Source organism: Otolemur garnettii, unplaced genomic scaffold (genome assembly GCF_000181295.1).
Source record: "Otolemur garnettii isolate 467f Iridium unplaced genomic scaffold, OtoGar3 scaffold00007, whole genome shotgun sequence".
Classification (NCBI taxonomy): domain Eukaryota; kingdom Metazoa; phylum Chordata; class Mammalia; order Primates; family Galagidae; genus Otolemur; species Otolemur garnettii.
Genome location: NW_003852402.1, coordinates 30,887,482 through 30,893,510, shown reverse-complemented (window position 1 = coordinate 30,893,510; position 6,029 = coordinate 30,887,482). Strand labels below are relative to the sequence as shown.

General features: G+C 41.2%; 1 protein-coding gene across 3 annotated transcripts in view; it reads right to left on the bottom strand.

Annotated features, from left to right (window-relative positions):
• Positions 1-654: 654 nt before the first annotated feature.
• The window catches only part of KITLG (KIT ligand), an 86,373-nt gene continuing 80,998 nt past the window's right edge, over positions 655-6,029 (bottom strand). For 2 of the 3 annotated variants that reach the window (XM_003783370.1, XM_003783369.1), the window contains one exon: positions 655-1,260. The gene's annotated coding sequence lies outside the window, so the exon portion shown is untranslated. The remainder of the gene's footprint in view (positions 1,261-6,029) is intronic. The other variant, XM_012814192.1, reaches the window with a different exon arrangement.

Here is a 6,029-nt window from a genome sequence, read left to right as displayed (position 1 = left end):
ACAACGTCCATCTTGGGAATTCCTGCCCAATTTACTCTTAATATGACAAATGCTGTCACACATTTTAAACAGCAGACTGACATGCAGAACTACAAAAAGCTTTCTTTTTATTTCTAATTCACAAACCTTAATAAGATAGAGTGCCTGATTTTAAATAAATGGTTCCTTTAAACAGATAATGGTGATTATACTATAAATAACTAAAGTTTCCTGATTCCTTGCGTTCTTGTAAAAAAGCCAAGTAACCTAGTTTTTTTCAACACCCTTCTTAGCTTGTGGGTGTGGTTTTCTAACCTTAGATACTAAATATCATAATTTATTTTTATTCTCTCCCATGGTGGACATTGAAAATGGGACCATCTTACACTTAGCGTTTTCTCCTAAGTCCCTTTACAAAGCTCTGTAATAGTTTTAGAATATAAACATGTCAGAACATATTTTGCAAACATGATTTATACACTCTAGAGGGGGCGAGGCACAGGGATACCTTCCCAGGGGTGCCCAATGTTCTCCTCAGCACACTGTCCTGCTGGTCAGCGTTCATAGCATCTTCCCGCCATGACCCTCTTGGAGCGTCTCCCCTGTGCCAAGGCGTAACTCAGAACTGGCTCCCCGGCAGGGAGAGAACCCGGCAGCCATGTGCATTTGTCTGGCGGGATACGGCTGAGCATGGTTTACATCAGGAAGAGATCAAGTTCAGACCACATCGTTAATCAGCAACTACAAGGCTGTCACGTTGCCAGCTTCAATCCCTTAGTTCCCACTGCTTTCAATGCCATAGAACGGCTGCTGCTGCTGAGTTTTTAAAATATTTTCTTGATCTCCTTGAGAAAAATTATTACCCCCCCCTTCCCCACTATCCAGGCTGAAATCAACTTGCAGAAACTGAGATAACTACGGACTGCAGGTTGTATGTGAAGAGTAAAAGGTAGTTTTTCAGCATTTAGACATTTCTGGAGCCATGCAAAAGGCGCGTGCCCGCCGAGACCCGTGCGCTCTCCTCCAACAGCAGTGGCGAGTTCTACGTGAGACCACAAGTCCCCCAGGTCCTTAAAATAGTCTTGTTCCATGCAAGTTCTTCTTTATAGACGATTAATTCAGTGCCAGTTTCACAGTAAATCTCTCTGTTCCAATTTCTGAATCATCCCCGTAAAGTCATGAGTAGCAAGGACAGATAAAGATGCGGCCTGTCACTCCAGACAGAATACGAATTGGGTTAAAGCTGCTTCATTTATGAAGCAAACATGAACTGTTACCATCCTAGAGAGGAGGGGAAAAGAGAGATTATAGAGTGGCCTGCGTTCTGCCTTTTTCTCCATTCTCAATAGCTGAAAACAATCACATGAGACCAAAGAACGAATCAGAGATTTACAATGTGTCTCTATCTACATAGCCTAAAAGACTTTGATATGTATTTTCTAAGATGAAATGATCAGTAGAATTCTCTGATCTCCCTGCTAACACTTAATATATCTGAAATGATCTTAACTATTTACAGTTTATCTCCTCCCATTAGAATGTATAATAAGTTCCATGAGGAAAGGGGGCTTTGTTTATGTTGTTATTGTGTTTTTACTCCTGTATCTCCACTCTTATAACAATGCCCGCCTTATAACAGACAATAGATGTTTCTCGAACCGGAGAAGACATGAGCAAATACCCTGTGGCTTTTTTACCCCCCAGACACTGCACCAGGTACCTCAGTTGATGATAAGAGGGTTATCAATCTATTTCACCTTGAATTTCTCTAGCAAGGCTACGACAGACAGAAGACAGGGGGTGAAGGGAGAAGAGGTGAAGGACGGGGCAGCGTCCCGAGAGCAGAGAGCGGAGAAGTCAAGATAATAAGTCAGTCATGACAAGCCTGGAGAAGATAACCTGGGGCAGGAGGAGAAGCTGATCAGAAGCCGCCAACAAATAGCAGCCACAGGCTCCAGGCTGCCTTGCTGGGGTCTAGCTCACTTCTCCCCACTGAGGAAACACTACGGCAGCAGCGAGATCTCACTCGGTACCTCCGGGTGTGAAATCCTGGCACCACATCCCGACAAAGCCTCTGGGAAGGTTCATCTGGCCTCAGCGCAGCTAAGGGTACTTGGTGAAGCGTGAAAGCTAGCCTTGGTTTTGGTACTTCGGCGCTAACGTTGAGCCACTGAGTTTTCTGATGTTCCAACTTTCAGTAAAGTATTTGTACTTCCTTATCTACCTCTAAGAATTAAATAATATCGTCACTGTTCCTTCAATCCCACCTCCTAAATAATCTGTTCTGCATTTTTCTTCTTCCCTGCATGCTCTCCTTCCTTCCCTTTGTCCTTATCCCAGAATCCCAGATCACTGGCTTCAAAGGATCGAGGTCATTACACAGATGATCTATAAAATTCCCTAGTGTGAGTAACAAGAATTCCAGCATTTTTTCCCAGCCTCTCTAAATGTAAGGTGTTTAAAAACTACGTTACACAACAATTTAGCAAACAGAGAACTGTAGAAACTGGAGACCCTATGCTTTAGGAGAGTAGAATTAATTTTTTCCCTTTCATTAAATCATAACTGTGTACATTCATGCATTTATGGGGTACCATGTGCTGATTTGATGTACAATGTGGAATGCTTACATCACACTGATTAATATAACTGTCTCCTCTCTTAATTCGTGTGGTAAGACATATAATCACGAGATATTAAGAGAAAACTTTAGAAATCCAAAACATGTAGAAATACCTCCTGGTTAGGAAAGCAAGAGGAAATCACAGAAAGCAAGAGACGTTTTTTAAAAGCTAGGACTAAGAATTTGAAATTCTAAACTTAAGGCAGAGCATTAAATGCACAGAAGCAAAACTGGCCATCTATTTTTGATGTTTGCTCCTGGGTCACTTAGAGAAAAAATAAACTAGAAGTCTGACATTTGTTTACCCATTGAATAAAACTACAATTTTTATAATGATACCCTGGATTCTTGCCACAAAATAAGAAGAGTGAGTATTATTATCCCCTTATTGCACAACAAAAAACCAGGAGTTAGTTCAACAACACAGGGACTGATGCATCCAGGATTCCACGCCTAGCTAAGTCACAGCCAGGGCTTGAGCCTAAGTCTAATTCCTTCTAGTCCTCTGCTTCACAATATGTCGGAAATAAAGCTCAGAAACAAAACTGCCAAATCTTCAGAACCTATTTGTCAGGGTCCCTTTGTGGATGCCACTTATCAGGGCCCAGGACTGGTCGGTCTACAGCCCTGGCTTATCTGGGTTCTGGACACAGACGGCTAAGGTACCTTGCTCAGGAACAACTGCTCTTAGGTGTCTGAGGGCTATTTACTTTAGCTGACTGGGGTGTGGGGTGTGGGGGTGTGCGATGGGAGGGGAGATAGTCTTAGAGTAAAGCAGTCTTCTTAGACAGATCTTAGTCTTTAGAAGAGCTTAGTGATCTTTAGCAGAGAGACACCATGCTGGTGTTCTGCAGGCAGGAGAGGAGACAGAGTCAGAGTAAGCGTGTCCGTGATAGAATGTGCATGCTCCCAACTGCCTTCTTCTCCAGCCTAATATAAGGCTGAGCTTGTGCCTCTCAACACCACAGGTGTAGAGACTGCCAATTCACCAATGCTCTCATCTCGCGAGCTCTCATGCTTATTAGGAGAGCTACAGCCCTCTCCATGCCCTTTTCACCAAGGTGTTCCATTATTGAGCTATACAGGTATTTCTTATAACTCTCACTCCTCCTAGTCATAGGCTATATGGGCTGCCACACCTATTATTAGGAAACATCTGGTATATTTTCAGAGATGTTGCCATTTGCTAACCAACCATGCCTAAGCCCTATGGCCTCTATTTTCAAGCCTGACTTTAGCTTGTCCTTATTCCAATTCTCGGGTCTATTTTTTTTTTTTTTTATGTCTTAGCTCAAATACACAGGAAACTTCTAGTCTGTGTTTCCTTTATGAATCTCCCCAGAAGCCTAATTATAATGAGAATAATTTATACATTTGCCATGCTGGGGCAAAGCCAATAAATTGCTAAGTGTCTGCAAACCCATGATACTTAGACTCCACCAAACAGGGCCTTCTCTGTGTCTAAGCACTCTTTCTTCTCAAGTCTCCATTAAAGATTTGGAGATGTTCTCAAATTTCAAATCTGTTCTTTTCAGTGCTGTTTTCTGAAGTTCCAGTCTTAACATATTTGGCCACTGGTCAGTTCCAATAATATAGTAGAACCTCCATAAATGACCACCTCTTTACACTGTAAGGTGAACTAATTTTCACAGACTGGACACGTATCACATGTATGTTATCAGTACAGTAGACCTATTGCCTTCTGCTGACCATCTGCATATGTTGACCAATTTGTTATAGTCTCCTGGGTGGTCAACTTAACAGAGGTTCTATTCTGTTTACCAAAGCTCCATCTCCTGACTTCCTATTTTCTTTCAATGGCATCACCAATTGGTGAGTCTCACAGGATCCAAATCATCCATCAGAACTTTGATCTGTTGAGTCTTTGCCGCTCAGATCTTTATTGGAAGACTAACTTCACAGGTGGACTCCCTTTCTCCTGCTCATCACTTCCACCACCTGGCCGCACCAACATGCAATTATGTTTCCTTTACTCTGCCCATGATTGTATGACCCACATCTTTTCTATACCACCCTCTATAGCTCCTTACGTTACCCAAGGGAGTTTAAGCCCTGTTCCTGAAATTCAAACTCTTTTTCAAACTGACGACCAACCATCCTTTCTTCTCAGCATTTTAACCCTTTATATATGACTTCCACTGAAGTCCAGCTGTACAAAGTGAGTCTTGAACGCATTACAGTTTGTATTTTTGTGCCTTCTTAACTTAGTGTATGCCATTTGTCATAAATATTTAGCTCAATAAAAATGCCGCTTGCATCACCTACATAGCAAAACCTTTCTCTGCCTTCAGATAAAAACATTGCACATGGGTGTGCATGGCACAATTCTAAGAGACACCATCCACACTGCCATCTGGAGCTGTGATGACTTAGTGTCTTCTGCTGCCATATGCAATGGCCCTGACTTTGATCTCCTATTGAATTTTCTTTGTAAGCACATTTTATTACTTTTTAACTTTGGATCTTTTCGTTTACTTTTGACAATTGGTCCTTATGCTTATTCCTTTTGTTGGCTATAAGCAACTTACAGAAGTAGGTTATATTAAGCTTTGCATCCTTCAACGCACCTACGAGGGCTTGCTGGAATCACATGTGTGGGAAGAGTAAAGAGCACAGTTTTACCACATGTACTAACATAAAGAAAGCTTTTAATATAATTTATCTATATTTTATTTCTCTTAATCCGTGCTATACACAACCCAAGCCATAAATGTTCTTGCAAGATGCCACACACAGATACCTGGCATCAGCCAAGTGGTTAAATGGATTTTTAACGTTTCATATATCTGTTCTCTCCAGTGATGTTAAACACAACTTCAGTATATTTTTCTTTAGGTGCAACGTTTTTGTTTCTAGTTTATTACTTACATTCCTTCCACGTCCTTCCCTTGTATTTAAACTATTAAACCCTCCTTATTTCTCTTCATTTACAATTCTAAGTTGTTTCCTTCCAAGAGCTAACTATTCCATATGTTCCACATTGCAGTGTTCCAATATTTGCCTTGATTTAATTTGTTTTAGTTGGTTATACTTTCATTTCAGGGAGAAATCCTTGCCATAAACCTGAGTCATTCCTTGCATTTTCTCATTTCCAGCAAACCAAAAAATGATTATAATCCAAATCATACCTATTTTTTTTTTCCAGAATGTATAATTACAACTCCACAGTTCATGTCTATCTTGGTTCTCTTTACTATTTTTATGCTTATTTGGAGGGAAGAGTTCATCTCCTCTCACATGATAGACTGTTTTCCCATAACTCTCTGCCCCACATAGACTCAGAGCCACTCAGAGGGTTCTGAACGTCTACTGGTACAGGACCAAGCCTAAGGCTTACTCCACACGATGGATAGCCAATAAATGATTATAAATGAGATGTACACATTTGGGTACAGGACCAAGCCTA